The sequence below is a fragment of the Pinus tabuliformis genome, chromosome 8 (assembly GCF_031772625.1).
Source record: "Pinus tabuliformis cultivar Carrire ecotype Pingquan chromosome 8, CPIR1, whole genome shotgun sequence".
Lineage (NCBI taxonomy): Eukaryota > Viridiplantae > Streptophyta > Pinopsida > Pinales > Pinaceae > Pinus > Pinus tabuliformis.
In genome coordinates this window covers 2,060,741,553-2,060,760,522 of record NC_142294.1, presented here as the reverse complement: position 1 = coordinate 2,060,760,522, position 18,970 = coordinate 2,060,741,553, and positions in this window count along the sequence as shown.

Below are 18,970 nucleotides of genomic sequence, written 5' to 3'. Positions count from 1 at the left end.
AGTGGGTAGTATTAGAGGTCCATACCTAGCAGCTATGACTCTTTCCATTTCGGTAGGTGCTTGTGGACCTACCATAGCTGTGGTGACTAAAGGAGTACTCGCAATCTGAATGATAGAGGGCTGAGGAGTGACTGATAAGACTAAAGGAGTATGATGGATAGGAGGTGAGGTTTCCTTTGGGCTTAAAGCAAAAGGAGAACCTAAAGAATAAGGAGCTTTATGAATCTCTGAGAGTTTTTCTTCACTGCTAGTATTAGATGCTATACTCTCAACATGTATTTGTTCTATTACAAGACTTGCTTGAAGAGATATAGGAGATTTTTTAGGTTTACCTAAACCTGATGCTCCTTTCTGCAATACCTTTCTCTCTTTGATGATTTTTCAGGGTCAGGTACTAGGTCAGCTTGTAGCTTCTGAGGATTTCTCCAAGTATGCCTCACAAACTGAGCCAGAACTATGAAGTGGAGTCGCCAAGAGGTTCAGCCTCCAGTAGAGTCGCCAGATAGATGATTACAACCAAAAAAGTGCCCATAATTTTTCTATCATCAAAGCTAGATCTCTGTCATTTCCCAGGGACGCTGAGCTTCAATTTCCTCTCCCCAGCAATGGCGACAATTATGTTATCACTCTAGGAAACTCTCCAAGGTTGCAGCTCGGAGATGCCTCGTAACATATAATCTTCAATATTGTTCTCAGAATTAATGGAATGGATGATGGTTTGGATCAAGTCAGATAACCATTTCAGCTCTATTCTCACTCAAAACATGCATGAACACTCTCACCAATACAAGTCTTTAGACCACTAATGCTCAATAATTTATAGATTCAATGGATAGATGGAGAATACTGACTGTACCAGCAGATTGCATACATAAACACATATGAATGGCCAGTTATAGGAAGTAAATGGGACTTGAAAATCTAATTTATCAATGCAGAGATAAGATGACAGTTATCTGGCATTAGACACAGCAAAAAACCTGAATAACCTATTCAAGTGCAAGCATAGAACGGCAAAGAGAATGGACATTAAACATATAATAGCAAAAGAAGCTTATATTGCTAGAATGAAGATTATAAGCTTAAAGGAACAGAGGAGGAACAATCTCCAGAAGTTGAACCTTTGTTACATCTAGTTTTCAGCCGTTTATAGACCTTTTACAATGCTCCTGAGCTCTCAAAGGCTCGGAGTCTTAATCTGTCCTCTCTGTCCCTTAACCGTTTTATTCCCTAAATAGGCAAGCATGGATCGGAGGTTTTCTCCTTCTGACAAAGGAATAACCACCTTCAGATATTTTGGTAGTTTGTTGTGTTGTCTGGGAGCTCTCTCGTGCCAAAGATGCCCCACAATCACTCTGTTTGATTTGGTTGTGTTGAGTTGTCTATGCTCCCTGATCGATTCTGTTTCAGGCTAGGTGCGTTGTTTGCTCCATGACTGCTTTGTCGTTGATTCGGCCTCTTCTTTGTGGTGGAATGGCTCTTCGGGCCTATGAAACCCCTCTAAAATGCAGACAGTGACTGCTTTCTGTTATGAACAGAAAACACAACATTACTGTAAAAATCCCACCTTCTCTGTGTATTTTGGAAATACATGAAAACATTGAAAAAACAGGAAAAAACGGCTTTGGCGGATTTGAAAGATTATACAATTTCATTCCGGAAACCCATCGGATCCGGGTTTCATCGCTATCACACTATCCTAAGGTTCCTTTGTATTTTGTTTAAACAACAAAAACACACAAAAATACATTGAAAATGGGCTTTGGTGGATTTGAAAGTTTATACAATTTCATTCCGGAAACCCACCGGGTTCAGGTTTCATCCTATCGCACTACCCCAAGGTTCCTTTATATTTCGTTTAAACAACGAAAACACACAAAAATACATTAAAAATGGGCTTTGGTAGATTTGAAAGATTATACATTTTCATTCCCGAACCCTTTCGGGTCTGGGCTTCATCACAATAGGCGCTGCCTTGTTCCCCTTTGTATTTCGTTATATAACAAAATACATTAAAATGCGTTTAAAACAGGCCTTCTTGCGGACTTCAAAATTTATAAAATCTCATATATAATTTCGTCGGGTCCAGTCATCGGGTCGCACATATGTCTGTGCATAGGCCCCACCCCATGGTATAGTGCTGATGCGATATAGCGATGAGATAAATCACAATCGTGCATCGCTCACTCCCCGGGTCCTTCATATAACATGGCATATGCTCCCCGCTGATAGCAATATCGCTGATATCGGTGATCGACATATCGCTCGGCACGATCTTATCGCGACTCTACTCCGACTGCCTCCGATGGCCACCACCGATGTGATTAGCCACTTAGATCTGGGCCGTTGATCATCCAGATCTAACGGCAGTTGTGCGTTTCCATGTTTATGCTTGCAATACTTTGTTTTTTCACTGTTTTGGAGTGTTTTAGCATCTCAATATTGTTTTTCCACCCTTCCAAGGGCTCTCGGCATGTCATGGTTTCACTCTTTGGATGATCTTGGTGAAGATTTTGAAGACTTTAAGAGCAAATTTGGATCCATTGGCATGATTTTACTGGTTTATGGAGACCTTCAAGAGCATATTTGGATCCATTTTTGGGCTATTTGCCCACAAGGCTAACAGCAACAATCTTTTGTTTCCCCTTGTTATTGAACTTCCTTGATCTCATTTCAGGATGTAATTTCCAACAGTCGTCTTCATCATGGCCTTCTTTTGAACAATGTTTCCAGGTAAGTTTTTATCCCTCTTTCTTGGTTGTATCATTATTTTTCCCTTTGCCTTTAAACTTCCCCTTTCCTTTGTTTCCAGATTTGGAAGGTTTCTTGCTAGTATCTTGAGGAACATTATTTCCTCTTGATTCTAAATGAGTTGCTTGAACACATACTTCATCTAGATTGGTGGGATTAAACATAAGTATAGTATGTCTAAAATAATTGTGTAATCCACCTATCTATTTAAGGAGAGTGTCTTGTGAATACAACTCAACACTTAAGATTAAAGATCTTCTTCTATATTATTATGTGTAACTTTGGACACTCTGGCCTTTAGCTTGTCTAAAAATTTTCCATTCCATAATTACTTTTTTCATATAATCTAATGGATAAAGTTTCCTTCTTAAAGGAGCTATAAAATCATTCCAAGAAGAGATAATTTTACCACTTTTCTTAAAATATTCTCGAGTTGTGGCCTCCCACCAAATGAGGGCTACACTTTCCAAACAAAGAGAAGCAAGTTGGATCTTTGACATCATCATCAATATTTTGAATCCTGCAATAGACTTCAATTTGACAAACGCAATTATCCAACTTTTCAGTGTTTACTTCCCCATTGTACATAGGCAATTCAAATTTGACATCAAGCTTAATCAAGGGAGACTTAACATGTCCTTTTGGAGATGGAGAAGGAGTAGGTCTTTGAGATGAAGGAGGTGAGGATGAAGGTGTAGATGGAGGTGGAGGAGGAGGTGGAGGTGGAGGATTTCCCCCATCACCACCATTACCTTTTGGATGATTAGAAATTTCTCCTTACAACTTTTTTGTCCTCTCATTCTACAACACTTTTACCATCTCGGACATATCATAGAAATCCTTTATAAAATATCTCTCATCCTCAAACATCACTCCTATCCTTCTTCATGTGCCATGACTAGTGGAGTTTGTGGATTTTGTGACCTCCTTGAACCAATTTGAGGGTTTGGTTCTTCAAGCACTCCTTCTCCTCTTCTCAATTTAGACCTTGTAATCATTCAAGAAAACACTTGCAAAAATTGTCAAACCTTCAAAACAACCATGCTCTGATACCAAACTGATCTGAAATTAAAAAATGAAGGTTTCTTGTAAAATTTTGCAAGCTAGTTTATGTCTTGTGGGCAATGGATCGAAATTACAAAAGAACATAAACTTAGTAAACTTAGTTAAGTTTTGCATATTTTAATAGTGAAAAATAAAAAACATACAGCATCACAAAACAAAAATTTGATGACGGAGTTCACCCCTCCTAGACTACGTCTATGGGTCCAACTTCCAATGTTGGCCCTTTAAATTATATGCTCAAATGTCAAATTGCATCAACATACCATGCTCAAATCACAAAAAATAACACTACCATTATGTTTAGAACACCCAAAAACCCCTCTGTAGGCTCTTCGTGGGCTTAAAAAGGCTAAACAATGGCCAACTTAGGCCTCATTTTTCATTCCCCTGCTAATTGTCCTGCAAAATTGAGCCCCTGTAAAAACTGGCAACGAATTTTGCTTTTGGCAAATTTGCAAAGTGACAAATTCGCACGAGTGTAGTGACATTTCCGCTAATTTTGGTACAAATTGTTGGATCATTAAATTGACTCCCATGCCCTTAATCTCTTCCTCTGAGTCGATCACATGGCACACAATATGACCAGGGCGAGGGCCAAAGGCCACACACCTTACTGACCCCAGAAACCAGTCATATTTCAGTTGCAAAACCACGGGTAGGGTGCCACAGGCCCGCCCCTCTTGGGTTGTCCGTCGTCAATTTCGTTGTATTTAATGCGAGGCAGGCTGGGTGCCAACTCTCTATCCCTTAAGCCTTGGCACACGGTCACTTCGGATAACATATGACTCGGGGTTAGGCCAATCGGGCAAGCAAACTCCCCCTCTCTCCCCCCCCCCCCCCCCCCCATGTTTTGTAGACAATCCCTTATATGAACAAAAGAAATCTCTCTAGTCCTATAAGAGGATCTAGCAACAAACTAGGCAAACACGTGCAGACTTTCCTAGCTTATATAAAAAAATACAAAGTAAGATACATGACCTACCTCGCTCTAATGCTAAACACATGTTGATGCCATCCTTGATCTTCTAGTTTCCAAGTTCATTCATCTTTAGATCATTGTGGATGAATACCTGCAAGGAATATCAAACAAAAACAGCAAAGGCATACATAGCATAATTCATTCTAACATAAATTATATAACAGATCAAGTAGTATCATACTAAATGAGTAATGATTTACACACTTACGAAAAGTAAACATATGACGTATTTATTAATAGAAAATGAGGGAATCATACAACCATATGAGCCTTGATGTTGGAAGCTTCCTTTAGATGAGTTTCCAAGTCCAAGCCATAACCTTCAAGCACTCCTTCTCCTTAGCAAGATGGGTAGCATTTAAGCATAGTTTCAACATAGGAATGCAACCAAGCAATGACCAACCAGTTGTGGATAGTAGGTATTTCATTTATAGGGAAGGAGAGGGAGTTAAGGATCCATAAAAGGAGGGAGAGGTTCCACAACTCAAGGGGGATATCCATGAGAGTAGGATCAAGGACCAAGAATGGGAGATCTCACTCTAATCATTATTCACCTGTAACTGGCTCACCCTTCTCGAGGCTTCTAGCAAGAGAAGCTTCTCCTCCACTTTAGGAAAAACTTCTAGAAGAGGTTCAATGTGGATTTTCCTATAAAATGTCGCACTGGCAGTGAGCTCCTTGAATCGACAGAAAACTTCATCCTTGGTTTTCAGAAAATAAATCCAAGTTTTCTTTGAGTGGTCATCAATGAAGGTAAGGAAATACTTGGCACCACTGAGAGCTTTGACAGACATAGGTCCACAGATATCAAAGTGTATCAATCCTAGTACACTCTTGGCCCTGTGTTTGCTCCTAGGAAATGCTGCCTTTGAACACTTTCCTAAAGCACATCCCCTGCATACATCATCTCGTTCCGTACTCAGATCTGGAACTCCTATTACAGTGCTCCTGAGAATTCTCAAAGCTCCATGGTGTAAGTGACCCATTCTTCTGTGTCATAGTTCGTTCAATTCCTTGTCTCCATGACTACCTATTAGTGCCATTGGTGATTCTAGTTGAAATCTATACAACCGATTACTTTTGATCCTAATATGCACTTTCTTTTTTTAGCTCAGGTGTTTGACGTATACCTTCTCCTTAATGAAGTAGACACCATATCCTTTGCCTTGTAGTTGCAACACAGAAAGTAAGTTCATCCCCAATCCTGGTACATGCAGCACAGAACCGTTCTCCTGATTTTGTTGGAAAAACTATGGTACCCTTCCCTACTGGAGTACACTTTGCCTTGTTCCCCATGGTGATCTGAAATTTCATCTTCTCTTCTCGATATTTTGAGAAACACTCCCCGATTCACGTCATATGCCACGAAGCTCCATTGTCTATATACCATACTTTTGATGATGCAGCACTAGTCATACATGCCACTTCTTCTTCCAGCCTGGAAGCCAACATAGAGAAATCGAAATCTCTTTCTCTTGTGCAATCTTCTGAAAATCTATGTGAGTCCCCTGACGTGGATGCCTTTGCATCATGGTCTTGACCCATAACTAATTTTCCCTTTATGTCTCTGATTAATCCTTTGATACCATGTGAAAATTGTATCACTGCAGCCACTGATTTATTTTTCCTACTTATTCCATAATAAGTTATTTATGAAATTACTTCAATAAACTTTAAAATAAATACTGCTGCAGATATCACACCGTAATGCAGAAACAAACATATGCACAAGAATTAACACATTGACACAAATATTTTGGAGAACAGTCCCCAGAAAAACCCAATGTGAGAAAACCAGTGCCACAAGGGAGGATTTTATTATCCAACAATTATTCAGTACAACAGGGTGCCAAACTGGCTTACCCACGTAGAGAAATAATTCTCCAGCACTTCTCCCAATCCCAGCGTCATCCTAGCTGACCTCTGCGTGGCTCTCAAACCCTCTGTGTCAGCCCTTGCTTGATTGTGTCAGCCCTGGGCCTCTCTGCGTCAGCCACGCGAACTCGGCTAGTGATTGTGTAGTCTTATGTTGCCTCTGCGTCTACCTGAAATGGCCTGCATTTGCCTCTCCTGGCTCAGTGTTGATCTCTAGTGGTTGATCCCACCTCTCTACTCCATACTTTCTACCTCCTGACTGCTCACCAGACCACTGGTTCAATTTCTCAACTAACCTCGCTCCAGAAATTGAACTGACTGGTCTCCCTTAGTGTATTCTCAGAGTGACCCTCAAGCCTCCTCTTATACTTTTCTCGTTGAAAAATCAATAGCTGAGATTAAGTCCCTAATCAATGGCTAAGATAAGATCTGTCTTGATCCATGATTTTTGGACCATTCTAAAACAGTTTTATATTAATTCACATTAGTATTTTATTTTTCCTAAGTTTAGACTTAGGGACTTCATTAAAAATATTAACTATTTTAATATCTCCCAAATTGTTTAGAATCTACCCAAACCCTTATGGGTATTGGATATCTCATGTTCCTTAGCCTCTCCACCAATTTTCGTGGCTAGAGCACATCCGGTGCTACCCCAAATCAACACCATGGGCCCTGTCGACCCCGCAAACCGGTCATATTTCTATTGCAAAACCACGGGCATGGTGTCTGTCACCCATTTCGTTGTATTTAATGTGAGTGGGGTTGGAGGGAAACTCTCAGTCCCTTCCGCCTTGGCACATGGTCACGTCGGATAACATATGACTCGGGGTTAGGCCAGTCAGCCGAGCAAACTCCCCCTCACCCCCCATGTTGTGCAGACAATCCCTTCTACGGATAGAAGCGATCTCTCTAGTCCTATAAGAGGATCTAGCAACAAACTAGACAAACATGTGCAAACTTTCCTAGCTTATATCATAAAATACAAAGTAAGATAGATGACCTACCTCGCTCTAATGCTAAACACCCATTGATGCCATCCTCAATCTTCTAGTTTCCAAGTTCAATCCTCTTTACATCATTGTGGATGAATACCTGCAATGAAGATCAAACAAAAACGACAAAGGCATACATAGCATAATTCATTCTAACATGAACTATATGACAGATCAAGTAGTATCATATTAAATGAGTAATGATTTACACACTTATGGAAAGTAAACATATGATGTATTTATTAATAGAAAATGAGGGAATCATTCAACCATATGTGCCTTGATGTTGGAAGCCTCCTTTGGATGAGTTTCCAATTCCAAGCAATAACCTTCAAGCACTCCTTCTCCTTAGCAAGATGGGCAGCATTTAGGCATAGTTTCAGCATAGGAATGCAACCAAGCAATGACCAACCAGATGTGGATAGTAGGTATTTCATTTATGGGTAAGGAGAGCAAGTTAAGGATCCATAAAAGGAGGGAGAGGTTCCACAACTCAATGGGGATATCCATGAGAGTAGGATCAAGGACCAAGAATGGGAGATCTCACTCTAATCCTTATTCACTTGTAACCAGCTCGCCCTTCTCGAGGCTTCTAGTAAGAGAAGCTTTCCCTCCACTTTAGGAAAAATTGCTAGAAGAGGTTCAGTGTGGGTTTTCCTATAAAATGTCGTGCTCACAGTGCTAGGTCAGTATTTTGCAACAAGCCACTAGCATGGGTCACCAGTGGTGCAAAAAGCATTGATCCTGAAAACTAGGTTCTTAGGCAAACTTCTTCAGAACTCTCTTGGGGGAACTTTTCTTCTCTTCTTTAGGGATGCTTATGTAATTGTTTCATGGTGAATACACAAATATCTTTCATCATTTTCATGATTCAAGATACAAGAATGGAAGTGTGACAAAATACTGTGTAACATATGCCCGCTAAAACATGAAGGTAGAACAGGGAGTGATAAGTGAAACGATTTACAAGTCAAGGCAAGGACCCAGAGAAACACCGTCAGGGGACCTGAAAATCAAGCATGATACAATATATCTGACATCTTTGATGTAAATACGTGTAATAATACATCTATGAATAAGCATCAAACAATACATGAATCCATGACATGGACGCATCCATCTGAATAGAAGGGATCAAGTGTATGGATCCATGTCATGGACTTAACCATCCAAATAGAAGGGATCATATGTATGGACCCACGGCATGGACGCAACCATCTGAATAGAAGGGATCATATGTATGGACCCACGGCATAGACGCATCCATCCAAATAGAAGATATCATATGTATGGACCCATGGCATGAACCGAGCCATCCATATAGAAGGAATCATGTGTACAATCATGAATAGTTAATAACTCCATACAACCTGGATTTATCAGACGAAACCCAAGGCCTTCATCTTTGTCTCGATCCAACTAAAATACGAATCCTACCATGTGAATAGACATGTTGGATTCGAACATGGCATAAAACCACCTGATTACAGGTCAATGATGGAAATCGTTATCAGGTATGAGAGAAACCACCAATAATGACAATGGTTCTCAAGGTACACCAGCACAATCTACAAGTGTGAATAATGAAGTTGAAGTCGAACACCTGTAGAATCATTCGATCAAAGGCTAGTGATGTGAACCTATCGTCGAATGCGAAGAACATTCCATTGAGGCATGCAAGCTCCAAGAGACTGAAAGGGAGTTTCTAGATCATCTTCCCGGATAATGAGTTGAAATCGACAGGAAGTGATATGTCGAAGAAGGGCCCTAATGTTTCCCAAATCATTGAAACGAAACAAAAATATGTAGCAGAGTAGGTAAAAGTGATTCAGGATTGTTATAGAAAGGTCAAATAGGTACAAGCAGTTAAAATTATATATGGGACTTCTCTTGAACATATCGGTGACACAACTCTAAAGTTTGGCAGCATTTGACTCAACACAAGATCAGAGGTCATGATGACAAGAGGATATAATCGGATGAGAATCAAACGGATTCCAAAAACCCAAGAAGAAAAGTGATGAAGTGAGGATAATAAAGACCTGACATAAGCGACATATAAGTGTCATGTTCAATAGTGACATGTTGTCATAATAGAAAATACAGGACATTTTTACTTCCATTTTTCCCCACTATTTCTAGCAAGTACCGCATTATTTTTTATCACAATCTTGAAGAGGATAGCATATGCTTGTTGTATAAGTTCATCCTTCATATGAATCCATCATCATAAGTTTAATGAACCCTAGGAAGGAGTAACTCGGTCTCGTCATGGTGACAAGTCCTGTGTCATTTAAGTTTTACGAGTCCGATAGAGGGGTAACTCGACATCATTTTCATGTTTATAGAGTTTGAAAAATAGGCAAAAAGGAAACTCCAGAGATCCATTTCATAGATAGTCTCTTGAATCCGAAAATGTAGAAAATGATATTCAATAGAACCTATTAGCCATGTGTGACCAAGGTATTCCTTTTTTGTAAAATAGTCTATCTCAGTCCGAAAAAGGGTTAAACTTATACTGAGTAGATGTCATTTTATTTACTTTAGTGAGTTCGAAACGAAAAGTACTTGGCAATCTTTTCATATTTCGAGAGTCAGAAAAGAGATGAAAAATGACTCCAAGGGGGATTCATTTTTCATTTATTTTTACAAGTATGAAAAAGTGATAAAATAAAACTCACTAATGCAGTCAAAATCAATCACTATCACCATTTATCCATGACTTGTCGTTGCACAAGTGAACACATGTTACCCGTTTCGAGAAAAATATTAAAATATAAGAAAAAATGTGCCCTAAATGGTAAATATATTTCAAAAAACTTAAATACACTCAAAAAGTAAAAACAAATTTACCATTTGACATTTGGTAATTTGGAGAGCACTTTTTACCCCAAATTTCCCCTATCTTCAGGCAAAGAGTGCGACCAATCCAAGACATCATTCGACAATATGTTTGTTGCAGGTAAGAGATATGTCCTTCCTCTGCATTTTTATTGTGTTTTTAAGTGATTTCATCCATAGATTAGGTGGTAAGGAGGGCTCGAAAAAATTTTATGTCGAGGGCGATTAGCGCAAGTTTCACCCATTGGACCCGCACTTCTCTCCTTAATCTCAACAGTGCCCTCGAGCTAGAAGCGCGGAAAATTTTGAAAACAGTCGCACTGGCGCCATGACATAAAATTTTTCTAAAAATATCCAAGCTTAATGATGGTTTTTCATATTCTCTTCCATAGAAGCTAATAAAAACTTTGTTTATGGATGTTTCACGGGTTATTCATTGAAAAAATGGTGATTGAATGGAAGGAAAGAGGTCATGAAGCAGAATACCATGAAGCAGCCCAAGATCCAAATTGCATAGAGGCTCTTCAGGCATGCGAACTACTCAAATTCTTCTGTATCCCTGGGATTAGGACCCAGATGGAACTACTGCAACATTTGGTTGGATGGTGGGATGTAGACCGCCAACTATTTATCATAGGAGACTAAGAACTCGAGATAGATATTGTAGACATCTATTTCATCATAGGTTTTTCCAAAAGGAGACAACAAATTCAGTTTTCTAGTTCTCGTACTGGGGAGAGAGTATAGATATGTTGATGGCGAGACATTTCCTAAGATCTCAAAAAACAAAGAGTGGGAAAATAAATATAAAAACTATCACAAATCTCCCATTGAGAACGATTCTTCATACCATGGCTCAAATAGTTGGAGCTCAAGCCCTACACAAAGCAACCAAATCTCACTTCCAATATGTAATAGACTGCCTTAGTCCCACAGTATTTAACTGGTGCCAAGGGTTTTTGGTCAACATGAAAGACCAACTCACTAAATGCAAGACAGGAAGATTGAAACAATTTGGCTATGGGTCGATCTTGGTGTCGTTATTCCTACAATGTGTACCATTATTCAAGTATCAGTGGGTAGATATAGAGGCTCTAGGAACCAAGGATCCACGACTGCTGAGGTGGGCTGAGTTGATGCCTCGGCATGGAGGTGGTCAGCAGATGTATTTTCCCCCATCATTCTTTGGATGGTTGTGACAACAGCTAATCATGGTAGATTATTTGGCTTATGTCGGTACAGATTTCCAGGGAGATCTCGACCTCCAACTTCCACTTGGCACATAGTGGACTGATTCAGGTAAAAACCTATTTTTTAAGTTTTTCAAGTTCTTTGATGTTTTTGTTTTACGTGAACTGTTATTGAGACTTAATGATTTTTGCAGATGTTGGACCAGAGAGACCTCTAGGGGTCTCTCTGATAGCTAGGAGGGTGGAACGACAGATTGAGGATGCACCCTATGAGGATGGATTTGATCCCATAGTAGAGGCAGAACACAACATGGAAGCCTTGACAAGAGGCATTCCATAGTATGCGACTATTAATTAGGTTCCACTGTGATATCAGAGGCATAGCGTAGGGGTATCAACCAGACTGTGTCGGTTATTGAATCGAGTTATCAAATTTGTTTCGTGCTACCATGAGCACCATGTTGGCGGATAGCCATATCTCTAGTTTTTATTTTCTGCACTTATGTAGGCTCGAGAAGCCATGTGTCTCAGAACACAGATTTTGATTTTTTGATGTAACAGACATTTTGAAAACTCTATCTATATATATATATATATATATACATGTTTTACCTATTGTATCTATTGTTCCTACTATGTGATGGTTTTCTTTTTACATGTGTCACAGATGTCTATCTAAAACATGATTTGCCAATGTGTATGTTAATGTATTTAGATGTCTTGGAATATGTTGATAGGTAATGTAATCAAAATTTCTTTCCAAGAGATGAACACGTAAGTACATCCTTAAAATATTAGGGTTTCTGACAGAATAATGCTCGTTTAACTGTAATACAATGAGTTGTGAGTCAAGTTTAACAAATAATGCCCTAATACCAAGAGAAATAGATTTTGATAATAGTTTGACAACTGCACTATATTTGGCAATATTGTTAGTTGTACGACCTAGACATATGCCCTGTAAACTCACTAACTCACCATTGGGAGCATAGAGTGCCCACGCAGCAAAAGAGAGATTATGTGTACTACGGAAAGCGCCATCAGCGAAACCGACATGAGGAAGAAGTTCCGTTGACATCTACAAACCAAGTGGAACATGTGGTAAGCAGGGAAAACATGTTCGAAAAATGCAAACATTCACAACAAAAATTGCACACTAGTTAAACACACACTAATGTACAAGGTATCTATGTAAAATCTAGGCATATTATTTTTTGAGGTAGAGCCCATTACGGGGTTCAAACAACTGATTGTCATCATAGTCAACTAACTTCTATTCACCCTTTTGTAATACATGTTTAACGATATAAGGTCCATTCCACATAGGTTTGAATTCCCCGGCCCCTAATTTGTCATTAGCTTGATCATATAACGGGATTAAGTCACATTCTACATATGCACGAGGGGTCACATTTTTGTCATACTAAATTTTAGCTCGTTTTTTTTGAGACTCAGTTACCAATGCAGAAATTTGATGAGTCTTGTCAAGACGTTCTAAATAAAGTAATTGTTCTTCCTCATGTGAAGTAACAGGGAGTAATTCGACAGCTAGTTTTAAAGATGGGATTTCGCATTCGATAGGTAGGGTGGCTTCCAGACCATAAACCAATTGAAAAGGTGTGAATCCGGTCGTCATTTTGGCAGCAGTTCAATATTCCCATAATGTCGAAAAATATTGAAATTATAGTTCTTTTGTGCATCTCAAAGGTTCGTTGAAGCATTGTGACCAAAAATTTGTTAACAGCTTCAACTTGGCCATTAGTCTGTGAGTAACACAAATTTGAGTTGTCGTGATGTAAGCCCAACTGAGCAGTAAGTTTTGTCATCATGTGAGTTCGAAAATGGATACATGGTCGGTGACTATGGATTGCCATACACCGAACCGAGCTATGACATCGTTGAATAGAAACAAAGTTGCAGTTTCACCATTAGCATTGTAGGTAGGCATTGCCTCGGCCCATTTTGTGAAATAATCAACAACAACGATGATGTATCCATGCCCCCCAACTGAGTGAGGGTTACAAGTCATAAAATCAATGCCCCATTTAGAAAATGGGCCAACGGTGATAACTCGGTGTAAAGGAGCAAGTGGATTTCGCTATTTCCAGTTGTAGATCCGGCAAGCGTGACACTTTTGGACTACAAGAATGCAATCTATAAAAATAGAGGGGAAAAAATAACCGACACAAAGGATCTTTTGAAAGGTGGAATATCCTGACATATGACCACCACAAGCTCCAAAGTGGCAGTCATTCAAACCTTTCCCAACTTCCTCATGCGTTAGACACCGTCGAAGGACTGAATCCACACCAAGGTGGTATAAGGTATCCCCAATAATGCGATAGGGTTGGGATTGGTACCAGATTTGACGCTACTCAAAGCAAGATAACTTTGATCGAGAGGTCTCAGTTTAGAGATATATGATGGTATATTTGGTCCATGGATCATGTGTGCTAATAAGGAAGAGATATTCATCATGAATTAGCTCATCAAATACAGCAGTCGTGTTTGCAGAGGGAAGGTCATAGATTATTTCAACAAAAACAAGTGATTTCTTCAACTTAGATTTAGTGAAATCCGAGTCAAACTCCTATAGGATGACAATCCATTTGTAGTATTGCCCCCCAAGCAACTGACGAGATAGAATATAGGTCATGGGGTTGCAATCAGATATCACTACAATTTTGCATAAGAGAATATAGTGACGAAAACGTTGGACAACATGAACTGCTACCAATGCCAACTTTTCTACATGAGCATATCGAATCATAGCATCAAAAAGGTTACGACTCAAGTAGTATATAACATGCTCATTTATGTCGTCATCGTCCTGAACCAAGACCATACCAACGATATTGTCGGCAGAGGTCAAGCACAGGAGATAATCGTGATGGTAATTCAGAGGATGCAACAAAGGTGCGCTAATGAGTGCGGCCTTTAAAGAATCAAAGGACTTCTAAGAAATTTCATCCCAAATGAATGGGACTCCTTTCTTTAGAAGGCGAGTAAAACCCTTGGCAAGCTTGGCATAATTTGGGATGAAATGACGAAGAAAGTTTTCCTTTTGGTGAAAACTCTAAAATTGATGTAAGGAAGATGGAGGTGGCAAATTGACAATGGCCTCCACCTTGAGAGGATCAATGTGGATGCCTTATTTGGAGACTACGAAGCCTAAGAGATGACCAGATTCAATGCAAAAGACATACTTATGAGGATTCAACCGAATATTGTAGTGTCGACAGCGAAGAAAAATCACCCAAAGGTGAGCTGGATGGTCTTGACATTTAAGCGAGTGTGCGGGTAAATCATCAAGATATGGTTGAACGATATTTTTAATATCGTGGAAAGCATAAGACATGGCCCGTTGGAAGGTTGCACCAACATTTTTCAGGCCAAAAGGAATATTTTTGTAGGCGAAAGTCCCCCAAGGACATATAAAGGCAGTCTTGTGTTGATCAGCAGGAAGGATATTAATCTGATTATATCCAGAGAATCCATCCACAAAGGAGGAAATTTCACTCCCCGCACATTTTTCGGTAATCTGGTCAATAAAGGGGGTAGGGCAATTACCCTTAGGACAGGCTCGATTAATATCTCGATAGTCAACACAAACTCATATGGTTCCCTATTTTTTAGTTAACGGGATGATATTGGAAACCCAATCTGTCGGTGGCATAGGGTAAACAAATCCATCTTTGAGAAGTTTTTTAACTTCACCCTTAATGGTAGTTGCCTTCCTTGGGTGCACTAGGCGAAGATGTTGTCGTATAGGTTTCTCATCCAGATAGGTGGGGATCTCATGCACCACAATACTGGGATTGATGTTAGGCATCTCTTCATAAGATCAGGTGAAGACATCATGAAATTATTTGAATAGGGTTGTGTAGACTTTAATATCGTCAAGATAACAAGAAGCCCCTATATGAATGTTCTCGACAATCCCAGGTTTAACCGAGATGTCGATGGGCATGGTTGCTAAAATTTTCCCCAAATTGCCTTCAGACAACACCTCATGAACCAAGATAGGTGTCTGAAATGGAGTAGTCATTTCAAGGGAAAGTAAAGTACCTAGACAAGTAGGAATTGATCCAAGGCTAGGAAGAAAAGAGGAACAATGATGAATATCATTCCAAGGGGTTTCTTCAAGAGAAAAGAATTTAGTGATGCTTTTGTCAATAAGGAACATCTCATTCAAAGGATCTTCGGAACCAGAAGAACCAATCCAAGGATTGTATAGATACGAGTCTAGAACAAATCTCAATCGATCATGAGATGTAGATGCAGCCGTGGAAGCCAAAAGGACACTTTGATAAGCTTGCTTAACTAGGCTAAGCGGCATGGCGTCGCCAAAATTATTGATATGGTCAGGACTAAGGATGATCCATGGGTCATAATTAAACAAGATCTTGTAATTGAGGCAACATTGGAGGAAGAAGGAGGGGAAAATTTTCCCTTCAAGGAAGGGTCCTTGAAAAGGCTCATGCTAACACTTTCATAAGGAACGTTGGATTTCCCAACAAAAGGCACATTACCTGTTGAAGACTTAGAGGAAAAGAAAGCCAATTGATCAACTCTGATAATTTTCCCTTGGTGGGGAAAATGAAGCATACGGAAAAGGGAAGAAACCACACAAAACATTGCATGAGTCCAGCTCCGACCAAGTATAAATTGTAATTGAGATTACCGTCAACAACCTCAACTTTTAAATTGACCATATTTTCTTCCAATTGAATGGGTAAGGAGTTTAGAATACCATATGGACGGAAACCTTGACCATCAAAAGCTTCTAAAGTGTTCATAGACTAGTTGAGAGGAGGGGAACCAATGGCTTCCCAACATGATATGGACATGATGCATGTGGAGGCTCCTTCATCAACAATAGTCTAGTGGATAGTCTTGTCCATAACAACAACTTGTATGAGAAAAGCAAGTTCAGGTGGCAAGCGAGGAAAATGGTTTTCAATATCAAAAGTAATCAAACTAGAATTTTTAGGATCAATTCCTCCAATAGCGGATATCAAAGCCTTTCATTGTGATGGACACGTCTGAAGGACTTCCAAGGCTGACATCATTGAGGGTGCTTGAGCCAAGTCTTCTACAATACTGTAGTGTTGGGCAGCTCGCGCATTTAGATTATAGGACGATTTCCGAAGAACACCTTTAGGGGGTGGTCGGATTATGGAATCAATGCTAGGTTTCTCAATATGGAGAGGACCGGAACTGGGTAAAGTGGAGGAAGAGGGTACATCAATGGTATCTTTCTCCACCACAGTTTTCTCAGGAGGCGGATAATATTTTGACCTCGTGGCTACGAAAATCTGCTCTTAGCCACTCATGAACACTTGAGAGCATGGGGTTGGTCTACCAATTGCGTCTGCTAAGATGGGAAAGGTTCCTTCAGCACAGTTGGTGTCCCTGTAGTTCCTTTCAGAAGATGACTTACGTCGGCACGTCAAGGGAAATCCTTAGTGTAATGATCTTCATCACAAATAAGGAAAGGATATTTAGGCTTTCGTTTGGGGGTATCTTGTTTCATTTTTCCTTTACCATTCTTCTTGCCTTTCAAGGATTTATTTGTTGCGATATATTGGACGACATTTACCTCTGAGGTTTTACCAAGATTCTTAGGATTATCAATAGTATTGGAAGTTGCAGCGATTGGAGCCGATTTATGTTTTGAACAAGTAGTCGGAGTACTACTAGACCATTGAGCCACAGATCCAATGATGCCATCAATAGGTGGTGAATCTGCGGGTTTGGAAGATGTAGGGCCAGTCGAAGGTCATTGGGCACTAAGTAAGAGTTCATATAATGTGATAGATTATGAATAAACCAAATCAAAATACTGGGCAAGGGCGATAGCTTGTTCCTCGGTCACATAGCCACCCATGGCTATGCCTTTAGCAATATGAGCGATAAAAGATTTAGTGAACCATTCAGTCAAAATTTGATCAGGTATATCGAATTTGATGAGACGACACCTATGCCTCTATTCATGGATATGATCAGAGATGTGAGTAGAAGTCGTTTGCTGCAAATATTTTAAGAGATGGGTTCCAGTCTCATATTGGACAAGCAATTGGAAATGGGTGAAGAAAGCCATGGCTAAAGTATTGAAGTCTTGAAAAGCACCATGAGGGAGCTCGATGAGGTAGTGCTCATTAAAGTGCGTTGGAAAAGACGTGATTAGATAGAATCATACACCCAAGAGTTAGGGGGACACCAAAGGTGATCAGTCATAACATGTGCTTGGCGGTCTTCTCCAGATTTACCTTCAAATTTGGGGCAATCACTAGGTATTTTGGTTGGTACCGAAGGCCAATATGGTGAGTGAAGTATTGGGTCATTCGTAAGCCTTGACACATCCGACAATTCCAACGTTGCCAAAAATGGAAGTTGTGGATTGTATGGGGTATAGGGTCTCTGGTATGTACCAAACTGAGTATTCCAACCTTGTTGAGTTTGAGTTTTCCCCCACTGTGGTGGATTTTGTCCATAAGGTGGTTGACCATAAGGAGGTTGACCATATGGAGGTTGACCATATGGAGTTTGACTATATGGAGGTTGACCATACTGAGTCTGGTGACCATATTGGATGTATGGAGTTTGTGAAGAAAACTAACCATATTGTTGTTGGTAAGGTCCCTGTTGCATCTGTTGTGACTATGGCAACAGTTGTTGGTAAGGTCCCTATTGGGATTGGTAGGAAATCTGTTGTTGCGGCTGTGAGTAAGGTCCCTGCTGGGGTTGAATAGGAACTTGTTGCCATGGTTTTTGGTAAGGTCCCTGTTGGGATTGGTAGGAAACCTGCGGCTGTGGCAGCGGGTAAGACACCTGCAGCTGTGGTTGCGGGTAGGGTCCTTGTTGCGGTTGAATAGGAATCTGTGGCCGCAGAGGAGGATTACCAGTCCCATAAGCATATTGCATTTGAGGACCATACTGCATTTGAGGACCTGCCTATTGATAAGGAGTTTGGAGTTGTTGAGAGCCTGTAGGAGTATAAGGCTGTTGGTAGGAAGGTTGAGTCAAAGGAACTTGATGACCTTGTAAAGGGGTCCCTATGACATTACCTAATACAGATGGAATTGGCATTCCACTTGGGTTAGCAACAACACTAATAGGTTGGCTTGCCCCCAATATGGGAGGAGGGGGTGGATAGCTTCCACTAGAAGCAAGAGGTACGTACAGCGGAGGAAATTTCCCCCCAGACAGTGGAACAGATGAATTGGTATGTTGTCCACTCACATTGGGGACTACAGATACCATGGCTTCAG